This window comes from Cyanistes caeruleus, chromosome 16, assembly GCF_971803275.1.
Source record: "Cyanistes caeruleus chromosome 16, bCyaCae1.hap1.1, whole genome shotgun sequence".
NCBI lineage: Eukaryota > Metazoa > Chordata > Aves > Passeriformes > Paridae > Cyanistes > Cyanistes caeruleus.
This window is the reverse complement of record NC_141716.1, coordinates 5,848,792-5,857,742: the sequence shown is the minus strand read 5'-3', so window position 1 is coordinate 5,857,742 and position 8,951 is coordinate 5,848,792. Positions and strand designations below refer to the sequence as shown.

Genomic DNA, 8,951 nt, shown 5'->3' with positions numbered 1-8,951 from the left:
GGCGCGCTGTCCCCGCGGGCAGGGCGGTGCAGGGAGCGCTGCAGCCTCGGCTGCCGGGGAGCGCCTGCCCAGCCCTGCGGACCGAGCCCCGGGCAGAGGCAGGAGCCAAAGGAAACAGCCAGGGATATTTCCTTTTAGGATTTTTTAAAATTTATTCTATTTTTATTTTATTTTTACAATATACGTTTTGTAATTAGACACGTCCAATGGATTATTTCTCTACCTATGCCTTTGATCTTTTCAAAACTAGACAGCTTTATAAATATCATCCCTCTGGTTTCAGCCATTTTGCAGTTCTTGTACAATTAATGTACTGCAGCAATCCACTCCTTTTCTTCTTCTTCCAGTTCTTTCCAGAGCAAACAGGCGCTCCTGTCCACACTGTCCCAGTGAGATTTATTTCTTCTCTCTCCTTGTGTCATCACCAACACCCTAGAACAAAAAAGTACATATTTTGCTGGACAATTTTGATGGAATCATGGATGAGGTGTAAACCCACTGCCCCTACCCTACCACACAAAGTCTGTTACTATTATTAATCTGTAAACACCACAAAACTTACATACATAAATGCATGATTTAGCTAATTATTTACTAAAGATTTTTTTTTAGCAGTGCAGCAAATCTCTGGAGTTTCTGCATTTGCTTTGCACTTAAAAGAAGTTGGTGCAAATGAAATCAGCACATTAAAGTGCATCTTTCATTAGAGGACAGGGAGCAGGGAGGAAATCTGTCCCACCTGTCTCCATGCCATTTACCAGGTGGCCTTGGAGCAGTTCATTCATGTGGAGTTCAGTGCTTGGGTATTCTTATTCCTCTTATTATTATTATCTCCTCTTCTTTACCTCCTCATTGCCAAAATTCCCAGCCTCTCCCAAGGTACTCAGGGAAAATCCTCAGGGTTAAAGCACTTCCCTTGGCTTTGCTGCTAGAGATGTGGGCCAGTGCCTCCAGAGCTGGAAGGGGCAGGCTGAAGGGGCACAGGAATGGGAATCCACACCAGGCTCTCCAGCACTGAGGGAAATTCTGCTTCTCATTTGATGGAGGTAGTAAAAATTAAAAAAGAAAGAGTTTTTCTAGGAGAGGAGATGGGGTGGGGGGTTTAAGAGATATTGAGTAGTTTATATCCAAGTCACTGTGTTTTTGCATCAAAAAAAAGCACATTAAACATTGTCCCTTCTCTTGCTCTGCACAGACAAGAAAGGGAGAGCTGGGGAGGTGGCTGTGGCAGGGAGCCCATGCACGACCTGCCTGTGGAGATGTCAGGTCCAGGCTCGGCTCACTGCCAGCAGGGAAAGATTAGTTGAATGTCACCCTCCCTGGCAGTGAAACCTTTCTTTATCACTTCCAGCCCTGCCTCTTCCCCTGCTCAGCTTCTCCCGCCCTGTCCCCCTAAAGCTTTTCCATTGTCCCTTGAAAAAAGATGAGCAGACACCTTGTCCTGCCTCTTTCTTGTCTTGCTCTCTTTCCCTTGCATTGGTCTTTGCTCCTGTACTTCTCTCTGGCAGCCCCTGCTCTCTGTCCCTCTGCAAACCTTTCCTGTGAGCCAGCTGCTTTCAGTGGGCTTGGAGGTGAAAATCCAGCTGGCAATGATAAAATCCACTGTCTTGGCTCTTTCTACCCCTGAAGATCTTTCCTCAGTGAGACACAAGAGAGAGAGAGAGAGAGGGAGAGATCATGAAGGCATTTTCTCACTCAGCCTAAGCCATGAATTTTAAGTCCTAAGGACAGAGACTATTTCATATTGTGTGTGTTTGTGCAGATTCAGCACAAGGCAGGGACCACACTGTTATTTTCCCAGTATTTCCATTTCCCTGACTCCTACAGTGCCACTGTTTCATCTGTACTGGAGAGATGCATTTTTCACATCATTGTTTTTTTTACCCCATACATTTGTCTGCCTTGCTCTTTGGGGTTTATTGTTTAAGACATATTGTTTATTATTTATAATATTAATAACTGGTATCATCCTGCAATAGCAATTAAATAATTACAGAACCCATTCTAGTTTGGTCAGCCAGACTGCCCCATATGGCAGAAATGCACAGAGCTAAATATGAACAGAGCCGGGCACTAAATTTTAGGTTTAGCTTCCCATAAACTTAAATATGTGCATTTCTTACCCAGTAGGATCCTCCACAGACCCATAAAGCAAGTGACAGAGTGATCTCCTCTTAAGATGCCCTAAGAGCTTGGAGAAATTTGTTAAGAGTGCTACTTCTGTAGGCACTTGTTCCCATGAATCCGTGATGAGATTCATTGTTTGCCTTTACATCCACTTCTCTGGGCTTTCCCAAGCCTGCTGCAGCCTCTCCTTGGAATCAGGGCATCCATTTGTGACACTGGGTTTCGTGAGGCAGCGCCTAAAAGGATCAGGACCTTCACTCCCCAGCAGCTGATCCATTGCAAAAAGGTCCTTGTGCCACCCTGCTCCACCCCCTCACCTGCCCGAGAGTCCCTGGAACTGGGGCAGATGCCTGGGCCAACGCACACCCCAGATGGTGCAGCACATGGATGTTAAACTCGGGAAGTAGTAGAGCCCAGCCTGCCTGAGAAAGCATCTCCCCACTCATCCATCCTTCACTGACTCCCTACTCGGCAGCAGATGTGATTTCATTATGGCACAAGGAGTTCCCAAGGCTCAGCGAGGCTGGCGGCGGTAGAGACCCTTCGCTGCATTGAATCACAGCCATTTGCAAATGCCAAGAGGATTTTTCTCCCTCTCAAATCAAGGAGAGAGGCTGAAGATAGTGAGAAGAAAGCCGAAGATGTGGAGGGTCTGAGGGGTGTTTTCCATGCCTGAAGGTCTGTGTTAGGTTTTAGCTGGGGTAGCCAGAGCTCCCCGTCCCTGCTTCCCCACCGCCCTTCTGATGAAGGGAGAGGAGTTGAATTTTCACCTCTTCAGTTTGCTCCTTTCCCATGACATGACAGTTCTAGTCCAGCAGAAGATTCATTATTTTATGGCCTGATTTAATTCCTGGACTTTTCCTTCCCCTCAGACTCTGTTGTTCTCTTGCATGTGTGATAATTCAAGATAATTGTGTATCAGCAGAGCCGAATCCTGTGCGGTGCAGAGTTGACCATGGCCATCGTTCACAGACCCTCAGAGTGAGAGGCTCGATGCAGTCACCACTGAAAACAATATTAATCACTTCCTTTCACCTTGCTGCCACTTAGCTCAGATCATAGTTAGAGCCAACCCAAGGACAAGATTAAAAACCTCACATCAGTGGACGCAGATACCAATGAAATCTGCAGAGCTGAACCAGCTCCTGTGAGCCGAGGATGGAAGGTGACACCTGGGCCACACCAATATCTCTGGGGTGTTTGATCCAAAGATTGGAAGCTTCCAGACAGGCCACAAATGGAAAAGTGATGGTTATCCATACTTTAAATATATTTTTCTGTCTTGGTGATAGAAACCTTGAAAAGGTTATAAAAATAAAAAATTTGCTGGAGTCAGAGTAAACAGTAACAGGAAAATGATGTTCACTTACAAAAATGTGAATATCTTTTCCTTTCTTTCTCCCCTCTGTGTCTGAAGAGCAAAGTTTATCCAGACCCCAAAGTTTAAACTGGTAATGGCTCTGTGGAAGTAGACCATGAAATTATAAAATTTATTTTAGGAAGGGAAAACATTATTTTTTGATGCATGATTTCAACAAATCTAATTTCTACACCTGCATAAGCACCCCAAATTTCAGAGAGGTGTCTGAGAAAAGATCAGGCTTTGAATATTTTTCAGAATTCCTCTGTAAGAATTTGCATGACCTGGTCAGATAGTTTTAAACACCAGTGCTGGGGAAATGAAACAAACTGTTGATGACCTAGAATGTATACATGGAGAGAATCAGATGATATAGCTGCAAGGTCATAAATATTGTGAATATTAAAATTAATAGCAGAGCTCTTGACTTAATGAAAAGCCAGTTAGGGCAATAAACATCTAAAAGAACAGATATGAACAAACATCCATCTTAGTTCATAGAAGAAGGGCTGTTTACAGCTGTCCCAGATTTTAAGGGCAGTTCCTGCTGGAGTGGGCAGTAAATGAGTGATTCAGATGATTGTGGTACTGGAATTTCTCAGCTTGGACAACTGAGTCCAGCAATGGGTATCCCTGGCTGGCTGCTGAGCATCCATGAAAAGCAGAGATGCTTCACTCTCCTGATCCAACACGTGTGTGGCTCTATTCCTCCCCCTGACAGCCTGGGCACAGCCTCAGCTCATGGGTTATACACAAGGGAGACATGAATATATCACCAAAGAGAGTCCAGCTCCAGCCCTGAAGGCAGAGCTTGAAATCTCCTCTGTGCTAATATCCAGCACTGGCCTCTCTGCACACCTGAGTCTGTGTATTCAAATAACTGCAGGTCAGTCAAAAATATCTCTCATCCCTGCTCTTATTCCTCTCCAGCCTCTCCCTGCACATGTTTGTTTTTTTTATCCAACAGAGAGCTCATGCCCAAACTCAGCATTCACCTCTGTGGGGTGATGTCCACCTTGGCCATTTTGTGCTGCATCCAGGGGATGATCTGCAGGTCCCCAGGGTGCTGAATGTCACCCCAGGTACGAGTAGGGAGGGAAGAAGGCTGCGGTTTGCATTTTAAATCCTGAAAACATATTTTAAGGGCTCTGCTTCTGTCTGTTCTCTAGTTTCTGAGAAAAACTCAGCTAAGGGAAGATTTTGGTAGGAGCCCAAAACTGACATTCGCCTGCCTTTTCCAGGTAATGCATATGCATGCATGCAAAACTCAGGCATTGGTTGTTTCTGCCTCAGGATTAAAAGCTATGGCATGCACAGAAATAGAAGCCCATCTTTACAAAATTGCTTTTGAAAATTCCATATGCCAGTTGCATACCCTGCAAAGATGTAGAGCCTGAGTAGTGGTACAGGGATGGGGCTGCCAGCCAGGAGCATGAGCAGTAAGCTCAGCTTCCCTGCAGGTCTGTTCTTTGTCTTTGGGTCATTTTTCCTTCCCCAGCCTGTTTTACCATCTCTGAAAGGGTGGAGGTTAATGCTAAGCATTTATTTGTGTCTCAGAACAGTCCTCAGTGGCAACACTTTGTTTGTGACCAGGAGATCGACCCCATGTTTGCCAAAACAACCTGAATTCCTGTGAAGGGACGTTTATGTTTAGCATGTACAAGAAATACAGGGATGGTACTGTAAAACAGTAAAACAGGAAGCAGGAAAGCTGCTACTTAAAACCCAGGTGGGTTTTAAAGAGGTAAATGGCATATCAGATTACCAGGAGTTATGTCAGAAGGTGATGTGTAGGAAATACAGGAAAAACGGGAGAGTGTTTTGGAAGAGAAATAAAAGTACCCTGAACCCCTGTGCAATTCAGCCCAGAGGCAGCCCTGATTTCAGCTGTTGTTAGGAAAACAGCAAAACCCGAGTCCTGGTTGTTCTCCATCCCACTCTGAACGACTTCTGGGTAGAATAAATCTTTCCTGCTTTTAAAATAAATGAGAGAGCTTCACAATGCCAAGGCCATTTAAATTTACAGTGAAATAACGCCAGGAAACGATCCGGGCTCCAGTTTGTATTCGCGGTGTTTTCCTCCAGCTGAGGAGCACACAGTCACACTTTGGCTCGTGGCTTGGGGTGAGCACCCAGCCCTGGGAGGATGATTTGAATGGAAAAGCGAGCCCGAAGGAGCCGGCTGGGGCAGGGAATGGCATTTTCCTTTCCTGGGAAGATGCAAAGGGAACGTCCTGAGCAAGGTCATACCCTGCAAGGGGCTTGTTCCTTCCCCTGGATGCGGGATGGGGCAGCAGGGCTGGGCTGCTGCTCCCCTCTGCCTCCCCCAACTCTTTGTTTCCCACAAAAGATGAACCTTCCCGGGAATGCTGCGAGCAGCGCAGGAAGGATTCAGCAGCTGAAAGGTTCGTGGTTTCTGTCAAGCGTAATTGAAACAAAAAAACAGCACAAAACCAAACCAGTCCCCCCTCCTGAACAAAACAAACCTGAGGAACATTGTAGAGAAAACCTGAAATTATTTGGGTTTGAGTTTTCAGTCAGGAGGTTGGAAACAGTGGAAGGGTTTTCTCTTGCTCTTCCCTGAGCGGTGTTGCAGTATTTTGGGATATGCATTTTTCCTCTTTCCAGACTTCTGCCACAGAAAGGATTTCTTTGGGCTGATTTGGGAAGTCTGGGAATTGCCATTTTCTTTCCCTTCAAAGCTCCTATTGGAAATGTCAAGACTCTTCCTGTCGATTTTCCTCACCATTCATTAATTCATTTGATTTAGTTTTGTTTGGAGGAAAAGAGGTGTTTACCCTTCATTTCTAGCAAAATTCTCCAGTCTGCTTTTGTAGCTGTTACAGCTTTATTTTTGAAAACTCGGCTTTTAGTCTGAGAAAGCACTTTGAAGTGGCAAGTTTTTAGTATGGAAATTTGAATTTTCTATAAATGAGCTTTAAATGTGTTTGTGTAAGTCTTATTACAGAAGTTTTCTATTTCCCATAACTTTCCCAACATTTAAAGTCAATGAAAGGAAATATTCCTGGGGAGGGGTGATGGAAAACACCCTCTGTAGAAATAATTTGAAATAGGTTTAGTCTTTTTTGAAAGATTTCAGCTTTCTGGGATCTGGGTTAGAACCTCCTTCTCCTGTGATTAACTGGGGCATCCCTGTTGTCTCGATGGAAGTACCAGTACCTTGTTGCTAAAATCTTTTGAAGTCAGTCTGGAGGTTGAATGCCCAGAGAGAAATTGCTAATGTGAAAAAAAAAAAAATAAAAAATTATGTTATCAGGCAGGTAAAAGAGTGACTGCCTGCTCAGGATGGTTTTGGAACAGAGATAGGTGACTGGAATGAGAATGTGACCGCCCATAAATTGAGCGTGAGGCCACGATATTTTTTGCAGTATTTGTGTTTTCAGATTTGGAGCTCAAAAATGTGGTTTGAAGTTTTTGTGTCCGTTGTGAGCAGACTTAGAGAATCTCCAGGTTCCAGCAGGATATGGTCTCATCCCTTGGGTAGCTAAAGTGGCAATAGAAGAGTGGCAGGGGAAGTGAAAGGCATGAAAGGAAGATGCAGATTAAACAGGTTTTTCACTCTCTTCCCTCTCTCTTTCCTTGCATTGGGATGATTTCTATTTTATTTATGAATGTCGAAGAAAATAGCTTCCTTTTTTTTTCTCTAACAAAAAAAAAACCAAAAAAACCACCCCCAAAACCCACCAAAAGCCAGATGAAAATTAGGGCTGATTTGAGCTGAGAAATCAACATTTGAAAACTCAGCTGAACTTACCCCTTCCCCCTCCTGTCATTATTCTGCATAAGCTGGATCCATTTTTCCCCACTGCAATCAGCTGTGAAGGAGAACTTCCATCGATTTCAGCAGGAACAAGCTAGAACATGTTAGATTTAAATATTTGAATCCTCAGCTGTGCTACCCAGGCATGTCAATCTGTCTTAATACTTTATTTCAGGTTATTATATCAACAAATTTCAGTGATATGCTACAACAAAATTGCATTACATGCTCTCTCTGTGTTTTGAGCTCTCACACTCCGTACACACTGGCATCTCTCCTCTGAGTGTGTGATTGTGAGTCCCTAAATACCTTTCAAGCATGTTACATTTTTAATTCTTCAAGGAAAAAAAACCAAACAAACAACAGAAAACCCTGGAACAACAACCAACCAAGCACACACTTTTCTTAGATGGCGAAAACAGATTCTCTCAATTTTTTACCTCAAACAACACAGAGAGAAAGAGCAAAAGCTCTGGGGTTGGGTATGAACTGCCAGACATCACAGCGAGCAGCACTATGGGATCCTCCAGCCAAAAGAGAATCCAAATTAGTGACCTATATTGGGGATAAACTGGTCATGCACCACAAACATGATGCTGTAATTAAAACCTTCCCTGGTACAGACGCAATTGATGCCCAGCGTGCGCGTCGAGGCATACAGAGCAAAACAACTACTCTGGGAGAGTTAACTTTTTGAATCCAGCTCAGATGAAATGTGGAAGATAGGGAGGAGCTGGGATGTGCAGGGAGCCCCGGGATGCAGGGCTGGGACTCACGCCCGGCTGCGGGGATGGGGAAGCGAGGCAAGGAGCAAATACAAACCAGATCCCAACGTGGAGCTTAATCTCTCCATTATTTAGAGACAGAGAGTCCGTCGCTGTGCACCAGCCTCTCCCGGTGTCAGACATGCACCCCAGCTCAGAAATGCTCTTTTTCTAAAGCGGGGCTGGTTCTGCAGAGCGCGTTTGGCTGCGGGAGCAGCCCCGGGCTCCGCTCGCCTCTGCTGGGGTGAATCCCAGCACGGATGGGGCTGCGCTGACATCAGGAGCCTTTGCTGAGTCAGGTTGTGCTGCCGCCCCACCTCGCAGCTCTGCATTTGCAGAGGGAGGGGGGAGAATAAAGGTCCATTTTTAACTGTTTGAGGCGTGAGGCCGGGCTGCAGCGAGCGCTGGAGCTGTCTGCCGGGGACGGTCACTGGCAGCGGGCTCTGGGGAGCTTTTCTGCTCCAACACGCGATTTAACCCCCTCAGCCTCCTGACAGTTGAATAAATAGGCAAATGAAGCAGGGCTTAATCTAGTGTCCACCCCCTTGCAAAGGCCCTGCACTAAAGAACTTAAGGAACTAATTGCTTCTGTATTGCTATTGCTGCCCAGCCGCTGCTGAAAGCCTCCTGGAGGTTTGCCTTCGGTCTGTGCTCGGCGTGCCAGCCTGATTTTGTTAGAATTTAATATATTTCCATATTAAAACAGCCAGGCCGGGGGGGGGGAAAAAAAAAATGGAAGAAGAAAAGGGAAAGAAAAAGAGAGACTCATTAAAACTGCATCATGTCACCCGGCTGAACTTCCCATCCCTCCACTTCCCCCCTCAATCAGCGGCAAGGATAACAATTAGATGTGATAGCTATTCCTAATAGGCAGCAGTTAGAGCTCGCTGCTCCAGCTCTGGCTCAAGCAGAGCCCTGG

The 8,951-nt window shown here is 45.4% G+C and overlaps 1 long non-coding RNA gene across 1 annotated transcript; it reads right to left on the bottom strand.

The window, feature by feature from the left end:
• Nucleotides 1–203: 203 nt before the first annotated feature.
• On the bottom strand, nucleotides 204–8,256 carry LOC111938051 (uncharacterized). Its single transcript, XR_002868858.2, has 3 exons — nucleotides 8,091–8,256; nucleotides 7,263–7,362; nucleotides 204–432 (listed from the first exon to the last, which is right to left on the bottom strand). It is a non-coding gene; the product is annotated as an uncharacterized LOC111938051 (long non-coding RNA).
• Between the last annotated feature and the right edge of the window lie 695 nt (nucleotides 8,257–8,951).